Source organism: Rhynchophorus ferrugineus, unplaced genomic scaffold, assembly GCF_030347505.1.
Source record: "Rhynchophorus ferrugineus isolate W39M unplaced genomic scaffold, kcgeb_rfMv2 rfM1, whole genome shotgun sequence".
Lineage (NCBI taxonomy): Eukaryota > Metazoa > Arthropoda > Insecta > Coleoptera > Curculionidae > Rhynchophorus > Rhynchophorus ferrugineus.
The window spans coordinates 35282523-35298482 of NW_027472580.1; the positions used below are offsets into that span (position 1 = coordinate 35282523).

Below are 15960 nucleotides of genomic sequence, written 5' to 3' on the forward strand. Positions count from 1 at the left end.
GCCTCTTGTTTGTCGAAACTTTTTTCTAAAATCTTGAAAACTAAAATTAGGTTCCAAAGGTTTCAGAAGTTGCATAGATCCAAAAGATTTGAAGAATTTTTTACAGTAGCAGTTGTTAAATTTCTTTTAAAAACATTAACCGTAAAGAGGTGAATAAAATATATTAAATATTTGTAATAAATACATATTCTGATAGAAAAACTCTACTTTAATATTCAACAATTTATTTTGTTGGCTATTAAAAAGAGCACCACAGTATTTATTTGTTAACGAATGGACTATCTTAACAGAATGTGTTCAACTTTCAAAGCCCATTGAAATAATGACTACCGAGTTATCTAGTGAAAGATATCCCAACGATATCTTTAATTATATGGTTAATAAGAAGACTGCAACATTCCATCAAATCCAGGATTTTAACAAGTGAATGGGGAAAAAATTGCAAAATTGTCTATTAGATCTTATCAATAAAAGACTGGCAATTTTAGAAATAAATACGATATGCGGGAAATCCACATTTTTAGATCCCAGATATAAAAAGGACTTGGTATTACAAATAATGCTGAGGCGATACAAAAAGTTATCACAAAATAGGTATCTTCTATTCTAACTTCAAAAAATTCAAGACAAAACTACTGACCAAAAATGTATTGACATCTGGAGATATTTTGATAAAAAATTGGCTAGAATGAAACAAGTAATTGCCCCAAGTACTGCAGCAACTTTACAGATTCAGCATTTGGTGATTTTATTTATAGGGCGTTTAGAAAACCCATTGGATTTTGGCAAACCCATAAAATGAAACTACCTGAATTATATCAGTTACACATAAAATATTCCTCTATATCCGCAACATCTATCCCCTGGGAACGAGTTTTTTCAAAATCTGGGCAAATAATTAACGATCGAAGAACTAGCCTCACGGGAGAAAAGTTGAACATGATAATATTCACAATAATTTAAAAATATTTCCGTTCAAAAATAAATAAAACTTTTATTTAAAAAGGGTTTGGTAGTTATTGTACGAACATTTTTAGCTTCATCATGGTTTAGATTTTTCAATGATTAGGTATACGTTTACGTTTTATTTAGTAGTTATGGTTATTGAAAACCTTTAGTTTTTAGGTTTTATTTAAGTTGTATTGTACTATTTATATTTATTATGCTATGTTATTTAAAAATACCAATTAATATATTAAAACACGATAAAACCTTTGTGGTGTTATTATTCCATTCCATATTAATCCATATTTAGATTTTCGCAAGCAGCTTTTACAGATTGATAATATAAACATTAATCAATACATTTTTAATTTTAAGAATTTCTAATAATTGTTCTTTCTTAAGAACTGGTAAAACTGGCACTTAATAAGTATCATATATTATTGGTATTAGCTCTAATCCATTTCAGCTCTCATGAGTAAATGCTGTGAATTCATTTTAAATTTGTAGGTAACATATACAATAATTTGTGCATCTCAATATTTTAATTTCTTATTTGTTGATGAATTTTTAGTCCTCATGTGGAACAAAATGCGAAGTAGAAAGCAGTATATTAATGACAGCCTTAAAAGACAAATTAAAAATTACCTACCTGTAATGGTGATATTCCAGAGCATTAAATAAAATGAATAAATTTTTTGAAAAAATGAGCCTGAAATAATTAAATTTATTCACAAGAAAAAATGAGATATACTGTTTTAAAGATTAAAAAATAGTGGAATAAACATGTAAAAAACAACGTAATTTTTTCAAATGTAGGCAAAGAAGTTATATTTTTATCAAATAAGCCAGGTTTTTTATTCAATTTTATGTTTAGGTAAAATATGTTTTAGGTGAAAATATACATAAAATATAACAATTACATTAATACCTAAATTAAGTAATGAAAATATGTGCTTAAAACGAAGCTAATCACATTATTTGGGTAGCTAAGATATATAGAATAAATTATGAATGATTAAATGGTGATAAATATTAAGATGTTAAACGATTAATGCAATTAATACGTAACTATATGACCATCTTTTCTTTGAACCTTTTATCAATTATTTCATTTATTTGCTTTATACACCTAAGTTTAGAGAAGTCAATAGTTCATTTAGTTATCATAAATACATTATTTTAATATAATTTTTATATTGCAAAAAATTAAGTATTAAGTGTGTTCGTTATTTTTTTAATTAACAAACATATATATATATATATATATATATATATATATATATATATATATATATATATATATATATATATATATATATAATATAATTCATATAATATTCCATGCTTATGATTGTAACATTAAAGTAAATAAAATTGAAGATACTTATAGTTGATGCCCGCCCTGAATTTGTTGCAGTTCTGAAAATAATTTTATTCACTATTTAGTAATATTAATATATTATTTTTAAGTTATTCCCTATACTCCATTACGAGGAAGCATGATTAAGAATATAAACTCTGATCAGTCAAGACTAAAACCTTCAAGTAAAAATTCTATTGCCTTGAACTTTCTTTGCCCTAATATCCAGTTAAATATATTTGTACTTAACATCAACCTACAATTGTAACATGGTTTCAAAAGCTTAGACTAGTTCGCGGTTGTATGCCTTTGATCGGCGATATGTTTTTATCATCTATATATTAATATAAATTACTGTTAAATTCGAAGGTTTTGACTTTCCGTTATATAAAAAAACAAATTTTCATTTAGTATTATTGAGTTATTCGGTTATACTGACGCTAATCATGAAAGACTCAAACTGCCTTTTTCAATATTCAACACTTTTGTTGTTTAATTTGGAGAAAGTTACTTTCGTAGCCTACCAAACACATTTATTCTAACTATTAAGTTGATATCAATGACATTCAAATTTTAATGTCAATGACAAGAAACAAAGTTGCAAAAAGAACGCTATGAATTGCAAGACTTATTGTACAAAAGCCAAGGTCAAACAGCCAAAAACATTCAGACCTCTTAATACTTGATGAATTTACTGTTTCCAGACTTTTATATGTGAAGATAAAGATCCACTAGATTTCAAGTAGCTATTTTATTGATTTCTAGGAAAAGAAGAGTTTTCTATGGCATATTGTAACAGGCAATTAAAAGTGGAACTATTAGCATAAACCCAAGCACAAAAGAGCATAATGGATGCATTAGTCTAGAAAAATTATGGTCCTAAAGTGTGTGCTGTTAATATGGTGAGATCAGCAAAATGCTCTGTATTACGGCTTGCTAAAATATAAGAACACTGTTTCTGCAGATGAACAGAACTGATGTTGTTTCTGCAGATGAACAGAACTGATATCAATTAGATAAATTAAACAATGTTTTAAAATAAGGTCGAAAGTTGATCTACGATTGTATCTCAGCCAAACAAACATCGTTCTCTCGCTACGTTGCCAAAAGGAAGGGAAAATTGTATATAATATGTAAAATATTTTGATTAATATATATTGTACCAATTTTGTTTCAATAAATGCTTTTAGAGTGAAAAATAATAAGATGCAAGCACCTAATAAGAAATATTAAAAATTTCAAAAAGAACGTTTGCTAATATATTTCCAGCAAATGACCATCAAAAAATATCATATAATATAAGTGAAACACTTTGGTCAATTAATCACCGGTCTGGAATATAAACGGCATCGCGATTGACAGTTCCATATGATTCCTGGGTGTACTAAATTCCATGCAATGCACTTTAAAATGTCATATCATTCTAACTATTAAATAACAACTTTGATTATATTGAAAACAAATATAATTTTACACGTTTATATTTATTTTTGTACTTTCTTTGGTTTGGAAAAAATAACCTAAACAATTCATTGTATTTCCAATCCACCGAGGGCTCCAAATCTGGCTAGCAACGATTGTTGTTCCTCTGAGAACTGAAAATAACTGTAGAAAATAAAATTTATTTTTAATCAAGGTGTAAAAGTAATTGCCAAAGCTGAGTCCAATTTTGAGAACAAAAACATATTATTCTAGACAAAAGAGTTTCACACTTCTAATGGAATAGAGATAGTGATAGAAACTAGTTTATAAAAAACCATATATTTCTTAATTAGTCCTTGAACTGAAATCGACATGTCAGTCTTACCAAAATCAGGACCATTCAATGTGGAAATATACTATTAGGGAAAAATAATCGTACCTACAACAGAGTATGACGTAATGAATATTAAAAAAGGGCAAATAATAAGTTAGAGTAATATAAAATAACCGTATAAATCTTCCGTTTGTAATTGCTAATTACTAAATATGACTTGTGTTTACTCTTTTTGAATAGATTCCAAAGACAAGCACGTTTTTCATTAGGTTAAAAATATCCAATTACATTTCAAGAAAGAAACATTTGCGGAAAGCGTTGCTTTTATACTTTAATTAAAAGAGATATATGGTAGAAAGTCACCGCTTGCTTATTGAAACCTTCAGCAACGCTTGTTAAATCTTACAAATTATATCGACTTCAACGTATAAATATTGGTTTATGAAATATAGAGACGGATATTTCAATAACGAAGATACAGAATAACTCTGAGAGATTATTGGATGAAGGTATAAGTCAAATAAAAGAAAATAAACTTGCAATAGCATTAAGCGTTCGTTAGGGAACTAAAGGAAGAAAATATAAAAGCTACCGGCGTTATTCAATTTTAGAAAAACTTTCTTAATTAAATATTACATATCTATAACTAAAATGTAGTACGTATTTTGAAGCTTTGTAAAATGCAAACGACTTATTTCTCTTTTTAAATTAATTTAGTGTCCTAAAAGTACACTCTTGGGAACGATACATTTATATCAACGTTTATTTTCAAAATAGATATGACTAACATGATCTTTAATCTACTTCATTTCAGCTTTTAACATCTTCAATCGACTTAATGAGAATGCTATGTGAAAGGATTCCAATGTCTTAAGGCAAATAGCTTCACGAAAACGACTCGTATCACTCAATTAATATTCTTTGTTGATATTTTAGTCAGATTAAAAGAAGTAATAATGCACGTCACCACTTGCAAGTATCAATACACTGACGATGTTCAAACCATATATATTGTAAAATCGATTCAAAATACTTAAGTGCGTCGCTGAAATGACCTAACGCATACTGCCCAGACCCTCAGCAGGTAAAACATGACTAAAACTTAAATAACCAATACATAATTATATTAAGAGCTACCTAATAACTATCATAAGAGTAAAATATGACTTAAAAATGTATTTAAGGAACAAATATAGTATCTAAAAACAAAAGAAAACATTCGGAGAAACGTTTGGAAATCTTTCAACCCATCAATATTTATAAAACAAGAGAATAACTTTCAAAACTAGCCATAAATATATTAGCAGGATGACAAGAAACACAGTATATAAATCTATATAACACTAAAGTGGATGGAAAAAACAATAAGACTTGAGGCTCTCCAAAGTCTGGAGGGTAAACGCAAAAAGCAATAAAGAGGATTTGATATAAAAATGTTACTGACATGAAAAGGGAAAATATCAAAAACATAATACTTTTATTTACATGGAGAAATAAACTATGAATCCAAAAGGATGTAAAAAAAACCAAATAGAAGATCAGTTGTCTAATTTTAAATTTTTATTATCGTATTTTTTTATGTTACTACGTATTGTGGGCAAATATTTATAAAGATGTATTATTCTTTATATATTGGCATGTAGAAACTTTTTATTTATATGTGTATTGTGTTAGACATCACTCAAAATTCTTTAACAATATAGCATCAATTACAATATAGCTGGCTTGGTTGACGCAGAGCTAAAGGCGACAGGTGTTGTGATAGTCGCGGGTTCGAATCCTGCTAGGGCATGGTCGTAAATTTATAGTAGTGACTATTTAATATATGTAATTGTCCTAGCCAAGAATGCAAAATCCAATAAGGAAAATGATCTGAGTCACGCCATTAACCAGGCTGGGTAAGACCGGATGTTTTCTGGGATGATTTATAAGTTGGTCACTCGTTAGTCGATAGACTTAATACCGAGGACTGTGGTTCGGAGCCCACGTTAAACTCTAGGTCCAGTCCAGATAAATCCCTAGTTGGTAAAAGAAAACTTTAAAATATAGACAAAAAATTACAATATGTATCTGAAAAATAGAGACTTTTTTTAAATTTTTATAATTTTTACTTTCAATTATATTAAAATACAAATAGTGGTATTGAAATGTTAGAACAGCGTTGGAATGATTGTGTGATTGATGGAGATTACGTTGATGAATAAAGCCAATTTTGTGAATATATAAAAATAGTTTAGAGTATACTGAAGATTTACGCAAAAATGTTCCTATTGCTAGATATCAAAGATTTTCTTTGATAAATCACCTAAACATAGAATGGAGCAACATAATATAGTCTAACTACTAACTTATTTTTTAAAAAAGAAACAACAAAATTTGACGAAACTGGTTGTTGATCCTTTCAACATGTTGTTAATATTACTAATTAATAACTTATTACAAGTAACTTTTTCATCATTGGCCTGTATTTTAGAACGTAGATAGACGATATAAAAAAAGATTAAATTTAATCATTAGTGATAAACCAAATCTTTTATTTTTCAGATTACGCACAAGACATCAAAAGGTATACTTCACCACAAACACGTGTAAGGTAGTTGTTAATTCTTAATACGCCAATCACACCCAAATCATTGTAATGTTGCCTCTCATCTATTCTACACTGATTCCTACTTAATCTGCTTCGAATATTATATTCGAGTCTCAGAGAATTTGGTTGGAATATAGAAAACTCATAGCTTACTGATCATATTCAACCACTGTTTAAGTTTCAAAGACACGAAGAAGGTTTGGATGTTCGAAGTGGAAGTTTCTTTTTATTATCTTAATTATAATATTTTGTTTAATCGCATTAAAATACTTCAAAAATATTTTACTTCAACATTTTCAACTATCTGCTTGTTATTTAATACTTTATCAAGATTGTCTACTACTGAAATATGTGATATACCAACAATATTAACAAATGCTCTTAGCATACTATATTCTTAGGGTGGGTTGTCTGTTATTCTTAATAAGTATATTAACACCACATCCGTAAAGCATTATAAACGATGAGTTGATTTATTTGAAAAAGTACTTCAACATTTATAGAAAATAAAATTGTGGTTGAAAACAGCCCGTTCTCTTAACCAAGTTCTACAGTACGTTGCATATTATTTTTGGACATATTTCACAAATAACTTGTTGGATATTTTCTTTAATAAATTACTTATTTTTGAAAACTTGAAATAATATCAGTTCTTATATATCCCAGAATAACACCTGTCTGATAACAGTTACCAAATTCAATACGTAAAAGCTTAATTCCTTAAGTATATTTCGTTATCTCGCCTTATTTACCATAAAACTAAAATAGTGTTTTCATTTAAAGAGCAATAAAGAACACTAATTATACTAAATAAAAAAGGAGAAGACCAACTGTAATAGGTGGTTGCATGTATTTTGATCAGCGATATATATGGTAAAAATGCGAGGTATTAATATAAAAGCCGAGCTAAATTTTCACAGTTATCTACATAAAAAAAACAGTTACTCATTTAGAATTATTGAGTTATTCAGTATATAAAGACGCTAATCGTGGAACCCTCAAAATCGCCTTTTCAACATTCATTATTTTTGTTGTTTAATTTGACGAAATCTGCTGCTAAAACTAATCAAAGGCTTTCAAAAACTTTCATAATGATACAGCTTTGATATATCCCCTATTTACGAGTTTTATTTCAACTGTTTTCAGATTGTTTATATGCGATATGAAAGATCCAAAATGTGAGAGAATCTCAAAAAATCCCCCTTTCGAATGATTTCAACATCCAGGTTTCAGTGGTTAAGTCAAGAATTTTCTGTGTTGTTTCTGAACTGAAGACGAATATGTCATTTACTACGATACTTCGAAATGGAATATGACATGGACTTGTGCACGAAAACTAGCCATATAAATACCGAAATGAAATATTAAGTTTAGTATACATGGTCAAATCAGAAAAAGGTAGTGTTTTACGGGCTACCAAAACCGAATGCAACGCTATCGCTATGCATTTCGAAAGGTGAGAGGTCTAAATGATATATTTTGATTAATATATATTCTAATAATTTATTTCAATAAAGGCCTTTTGAATGAATAAATGTTAAGAAAATATACAAGCGCTAATTGTAGCACAATATCTAATATAATATTAGAACGTACAACTTTTTATGTTTAAAGTCGTTAATTTAATATTCGATAATCCTCTAAATCGCAGATATTAAATCTGTTAGTGAAGCTAATAGATACGAATCATAAAAACTTAAATAGTATTACATTTAACCGAAAAAATAAGGTAATCCCGCCCAGTTTAAATTACCCCAAACCTTTCATATACGTGAAAATAAATTGGTGATCTTTAGTGCGGCTAAAATTCTAGAACGATCTAATCGCTTCGAATAGTCTTGGTTTTGTAATACTTGTAGTCCAAGGAAGGTTCGCATTTGAAAAATATGAAATGATGGCAAGGAAAATAGGAAAAACAACAATTGTTTTTCCATAATGGACGAGATGGGAAATTATTCTGGTTACTTCTTGACAAACATTAATAAATATGATAGTTTATTCCAAAATACAAATTTTGGCTCAACGCATATTGTATAGGACTATAGCAACCGCCACAATCCTTTAGACCACCACGATTACACATCTACATTAAGTTCGAAGATTGGCAACGTTGGTGGATTGACTCCATGCGGTTCCCGACTGTAAAAACCCTTCACGACCACGTCTCTTTCTCTTTTCTTTTTTTCTCCATCCCTTGTAACAGTACCACTTCCATAGCGCTTCAATAATTTCTTAACCTAACCTAATATCCATCCTTCGATCGAACACATGTAGTATATAACACATGAAATAAACAAGTTTTATTCGGCCGGTGCCTTTTCCGATGCGAATTCCTTCCACAAAGATAGGAGTTAGTGTTCCGATAAGCGACCGGATAAACAGCTACACATTCCGACCGACAAGACGAACAATCCTACAATTGATGACCCCGACGTGATCGAAATGCCTAACGGATCAACCAGCTCAACAGAATCCAATCGACAGGTGCTCGACGTTACCGTTACCCACGAGACTAGCGCGACGGACAAAGACCATAGCAGCCCGTCATGCATGTCATCAATGCATGAACACCATTGCACCACGAAACGGCCGAGTAATGTTGGATCCCCATTTAGGTTACCACCATTACATCTACATTAAGTTCGATGGTTGGCAACGCTGGTGGACCACGACGACGTCTCTTTCTCTTTTCTCTTTTTCTCTGCCCATTGTGACAGAACCTCTTTCATAGAGCTTTCGTAATTCCTTAACCTCACCTAATATCCTGTCCATCCTCCCATCGAACACATATAAGATTTAACAAATTAAATTAACAAGTTTTTATTCAGCCGGTGTTTGCTGTTCACGTGTGAATTTCTTCCATAAAGATAGTAGTTAGTGTTTCGATAAGAGACTGCGCCAACAGTAAGTTCCGACCGACAAAACAAATAGTTCTATAGAACAATTAAATCATAAAAGTTTTTGAGTAACATTCAAATTTATCAGAAATGTGTTAACAAAATATTAAAAAATTGCAGATACAATAACACATTTATCAGTTATTAGGAACGCTGTTATCACTGTCAAATACAAATAGTCAATTCTTAGGGATCTATTTTATGGGCAATCCGGATGCGAAAATTCATAGGTGTTGCGCTCACAATCCAACAGTGAAGTGAACTTTAGTCCAAGAACAAAAAACTTTTATTCATCAGAGCAACGATTTGATCAAAATGTTTAAAACAATGCCATTTGACAGCCATAATATAGTCATCGGGCTTAAGAAAACATCTGCCGGTGAGTAGGCTATATCCTTGACGACTGTGCCAACCAAGCCCACTGTTATTGTCACAGAAATTTTACAAGATAGATGTAGGTGATACGAAATTTACCGGGTCATCTTGTATATTGTAAGTCTTATAAATAATAAGTCTTATAAATAATAAGTCTTATAAATAGCTGCGAAAACCGCCTGTTTCATCAAGGTACCGTCACGAGACGCGACCCAAATCCTAATCGCCAATAACCAAACAAACGGCCCGAAGAAGAAAAAGACGATTATAGTTGAACGACCGCCGCAGGTACCCCCCATCCCCCCGACATCCTCGACAACACAAAGAACATGTCCTCGGCCATTATCCGAAAGGCATATCGATTACGGAGGTTTTTCAGTTTTTGTCTCGCTTTTGCCACCAAGCAATGCGACGTCAAACGTTTCGGCCCAGGGCCGAAGGGCGGCGGGGCGGGGGCGCTTTTACGTTTATGAGCGCGACGGAAGGGAGTGAGACCGTCCGGAAGGAAAACGGCGGGCTTTTGTTTAGTCCGTATCAATTTATTAGCTTGCCCAGGGGGCAGCGCGGGAGGGCGGTGAAGGGAAGTGTGTGGGCGGAGAGACGGAAATGTATGTGTGACCTACATTGACTACGCAATCAGAAACTGTATGTCCTCTTCGTGCGATAAGAATGATTTATTATCTAGTACTAAGAACAATTAATATTAAAACAGCCGTTTCTTATAATCGAAAACTGTCTGTGATTTTCAACTTCAATACCATTGTTGTCAAATCATGCATAATTGAGTTGGATAGAGACTATGACAGTACTGTTGCTGTAAATATATTGATTTTTTTAACAATAGTAAACAAGTCGTTTAGGAAATGGGAAATAGTTTTAGCATTGGAATGGTAATCAATAAAATAATATAAATATCCGAATAGTTGCTAGTGTAATAATAATGGTATTTAACCACTTTTTGTATTTAGAAAACTAATTCTATTTGAATGAAAATATGATTTTCAAAATTTTATAGTAAGTATTTTTGATTCCCCACAATTTGTTCCCTTTTAGTATATCCGAGTTAAGTTGGTCCAGATTTTTAAAGTTAGAGGTAAGGAAACCGCCAAGGTTCTTCCTCCACAAAGGCGAGGGTACCTCATGAGAGCCCGCCCATTGGCCTGCAAGGCAACCCGGACATTCATTGTGCATGTGAAAGGGAGGCCATAATAAAGACATATATTTATGTTGTTCGGGTGCAATTTTCCATTTCTTTACTATGGGTGTTTCCAAAGGGCCGCAAGGCTAAAGAGATTCAATTAATTATAGTGTTGTAATAGAGTATATTACGATTATAAAGATTTTGTTCCTTATAGATAATGTAGATATCTGTGTTTAGAATTCTTCTAATTTAAGTGACCTAAATTGGACATCCTCAAGTTGGCAAGTTTAAGCTGCGATAATGTAGTGCTCAGAATATTTCTCTTCATAGTCTGATGAAAAATTCTCTGATTTGTTTATTGTCGTATCGGTCTTTGCAGCGACTTTTTAGAGGAAGGTTGAAATTTAAGTTATCGTGCAGGTGGAAAAGTTAATCGGGGACGTTGTTGGATTTCTAAGAATCCATGATAGGAACCGCAATATTTTTTTCAGAAAAAAAAGTGGTAAAAGTGATGTTAGCTCTAGTACTTTACCAGTAAAAGAGGTTTTAGTAAAGTAATTGATAAAGTATTATGTGTTTATTAAACGAATTTTTTGGTCGAGAAAATCTAGTTAAAGTAAAACAGCCACTTGATAGTCGTTATAGAGATTCAGCAATACGAAATCACCTGGCATGATAAATTCAAACATAGTAATACATCCTGTGGTTGGATATAAATTAGTTTTGGCATGACAAAGATGCATCTCAATGACCTTAAACATATCAGAAAAATATTACGATTAAAGTTATAAATTTGAGCAAAAGGGACCAACATTTTCCCGAAAGAAAAATCTTATTCTTATTCAATCGTATTCAACAATTGCAGAACGTTCTTCAGACACTTATGATAGTAAAAACAATTTGTTATGCCAAATATATTCTGAAAAGTAGAAGTTATATCTTTCTATATATACCCTAATTTAAGAAGAATATATTATAGAATAAAATTAAATTTGGGAAAAAATTCTAGCATGGATAATAATTGAATGGTATGTTATAGACTGACTAGATAAAACCTTACCAATTAGCCTATTTATAGTTTGAATGTTGTTATTAATAATTAAAGTTATTATAAATAACTTACTATAAATAAACAATAAAATTATTAATAAAAATTAGGTATTCATCCTTCCAATTTCTTTTACTTAACTAAAAATTTCTTTTTATAATTATGGAGTCAGATCAACATCGTTATTTTTATCGGTTAGAATAACTTTTTGATTCACTTTTAGTTAAAATGAAAAACTCTTTTAAATCGGTTACTACATAACTTGTTTATACTAAATGTCATATAGCAGTTGAGTGAAACTTCAAATAACATCTTACAACACAATTGAACATTCGAGCAACTATAGATAGACATCTAAATACTAATAGTAACGTTTCAGGAAATCACATACATAAGAATAATCTGAGAAAAAAAAACTGAAAACCCTCCTGTTATTTGTGAATGTTTTCGTCAAGTTACAATAGCTTACAAGCTTATTAATATGTGTTTAACATGCTATAGTTAATTAATTCAAGTATTTGTTTTAAAAACTTATCTAAATTATATAAAATCGTGAATTGCTTATAGCTAACATATTCATCGAAAAGAATGCATCTGTTAACTACAACTATAAAGGGCAATAAATGATATTTTGCTAGAAATTAAATCATTGTTATATTAGTTATTTTAAATGTTATAATTTCCAAATATATATCATACCTAATAACACTAAAATGTCATAAACTTAGCACACATTTATTAGAGTTAAAATTTGTGTTGTAAATAGATATTATATTTAAATATATTAATTCTTTAAAATATACACAAAAAAGTAGATATTGAAAAAATAAAAAAGCCACCACCAGAAATGTACTAATTATTTCAAGTACATGTTAGTGCAAATAGATATACAGAAGGTTAAATAGATATATATGACATGTAAGGTGAAATAATTAGATAAAAATATGTAATACCGTCATCGATTACTGTGCTTCCAAGAAAACTGATTTACCTGTTCAATTTCGCTGATTTGTATAGGGCCGAAGAGGAGTACCAGCTACAAAACAGTCCGGCAATAATCCACTGTACAACGAACCAAACTTCACCAACACAGACACTAGTGTTCAACGCATCGTCGACGGTTCTCCGGACTGACCGGATCCAAGACGGAAGAAGTTTCTTTTCTGGCTCGGAGTGTTGGTCTTCGGAGTCGAAGGAGCGCGAAGAGCCTTCCGGATGGTCGCGGACACACAGCTCCCGTTCCCGCTGGATTCGCTTGGCACTGGCACGAGAACGGCAAACGCAGTGGATCGGTGGCGAGTCTGATGGCACGGAGCACGTGGGGATAAGGCGCGCGCACCCCCGTGTTCCCCGGAACGTGCTTTCGAACGGGGGTGAGCCGAGTCGATATCGGGCCGGCGGTGGTGATTTCTTGCGAGTCGGTGCGTGCGTGTGCGTGAGCTTGTATGTGTGTACGCCGGGATCACAGAGCAAATGGGAAAAGGTAATAAAAGCAATGGAGGCAGTTTCAGATACCGTATCAGGTCGAACTAATTACGTAAAAGACTAGAAATTGGATTGACTGATTTTCAGGAAGGAATGTAATGAAAAGAAAGATACTGGAAGACGTTTATTCTTCCTTCAAAAGACTAGTGACAGTTTGAAGCACCGTACAATGAATCGGAACATCATCCATCTACATCCAATCGACCGAACCAGACCCGATATATCCATGACAATGATATATGACGACAATGATATACCCAATAACACAGTGAACTCACGTCATCTAAATTTATGAAGTCAAAACGTCGCAATATTGCCGCATTAACCTCGAGTTCGATCTATAACAAAATTATAATGTAAATAAAATAACGTAACAAAACTAATGTTACCAAATATAATTTATTTTAATATTATAGTATATCTAATGCACATATTATCAAGGGACTTAAACTACAGTTAATTATACAGCCACAATAGTTTGTAGGTTGGAGTTCTTTTATTATATTTACATTTAACTTTTTTCTACACCCCCTATATGGTAGAATTCTTGCATTTTCGATGTAGTGGTATCGCCTAGATCTCGTCCAACTAATTAACAATTTTATATCCAAGTAATGAAGTTAATTTTAATTGGAGAGCATATTTACCTTTTTAGTTTTAGCTACTGATTTCTTGATTGCTGCGTTTCCTTGCCAACTAGTTTCTTCTGTTACTATCTCTGTATATTTTTCTTGGTAAGATTAAACTTCTAAGTGCATTGTTCTTAATTCATTTGCCATACCGTAAAACAGTATAATTTCTCACCGCACATATCCTAACAGAATTCTCATGTTTAGTTATTTTGAACAATTACATATATATATATATATATATATATATATATATATATATATATATACACATATATATGCACATACATTTTGTACACTTTACCATATGTTAAATATTAACCATATACACACCCTTAATTGTTTCTACTCTCACCACCCTCTCTTGTTCATTTTCAGCATTGGCTCATAATCCCATATCATGAAAATTTCATTCAGTCACTCTCACTTTATAACTCACTGTCCAAGTCAATAACTAAGCTGTTAATTTCCAATATCTCTAACACTTGCTCACGATTACACCACATGTCAATTTCGTCTACTGGGTGTCTCACGGAATTCACTCAAACCGATGTTATTGTAAACAATTCTTCTTTCCACTTATATAAACAGTTCATGCTGCATATCAATTCAATTGGACTGAATTTGCAGTGATAGGATGGAAGACGTAATACTTGGTGACTATATTGTTTACACATCTGATCTACTGTGTTTCTGTGTTTATGTATCTATTTTTCATATTTATCTAACAAAGCAAATTACAACAAAAATTTTATTTATGTTTATTGAGAAATAATTTTAAATATTTCACTCTTTAGCATAGTATCCTCAAATTTATTTTTTGTTTTCAAAGACATTATTTAATTACAGCCTTTGTCGACGCACTTGTTGGGTTTTTTTCACTAGTTTGTAACTATATGGTCCATTATCTATATTAATAATTAATAGTTCCTACAGGTTAATTGATAGTTGATTTTCAACTCAGAACAGAAACATGTTTTGGTTTATTTATTCATGGTAGTTGCTCTTGAATTTGGAGGAGAATACCAACCCTGGTCAAGAAATAAAACCCTTCTGTCACGAGAATGAAGAACAATATACACGCAATGAATTATTAAAAGATATTATTACTAACAAAAAAACAACTAAAAAAATATTATCGTATAGCTTTTACCTTTTTTCATCAACTTTTGTTGACTTTACCCCATTTTTATTAGCGTCCCAATGATTGCCCAATATTTCTTTTTGAAATATTTAAGTCTCATATAGACATACAAATTAAAATAATAGATCTTTCTTGATTTTGTTATATAATTTTAAAAGCAATGTCTGAAAATCCTATTAGACCTCCTTATGAGTTATCTTTTCACCATTTAAATCATAGGTTCCCTAACAGCGTTTGAAGAGTTGACTTACATTGATCAAAGAGCAGCATATGCCTTTATAAGTATTCAATTGATAAATTCCTGTAGCCATAATAATACTCAGTGAAGCTGTAACACCGAGAGATACCGACAGATTATAAGAGCGGATATATAAATAACGCAGTACAGGATGGTGAAATGGGTATTTGTCGTCGGTTATTGCATCAAAAGGTACTTGATATTTGTTCGCACATTATTTTTTTATTACATAAACATTACTTTATAACATTGAAATTGAAACATTGCTTCTGATCTATACATTCAGATGATAACATAGATTTATATGCATAATTATCACCAACAGTACAAAGAAACAACATTTCAAATTTTA

General features: G+C 31.2%; 1 protein-coding gene across 1 annotated transcript in view; it reads right to left on the reverse strand.

The window, feature by feature from the left end:
• The window catches only part of Sema2a (Semaphorin 2a), a 1190156-nt gene extending 1176913 nt beyond the window's left edge, over positions 1–13243 (reverse strand). Inside the window, exon 1 of the mRNA XM_076419451.1 lies at positions 13104–13243. The gene's annotated coding sequence lies outside the window, so the exon portion shown is untranslated. The remainder of the gene's footprint in view (positions 1–13103) is intronic.
• Between the last annotated feature and the right edge of the window lie 2717 nt (positions 13244–15960).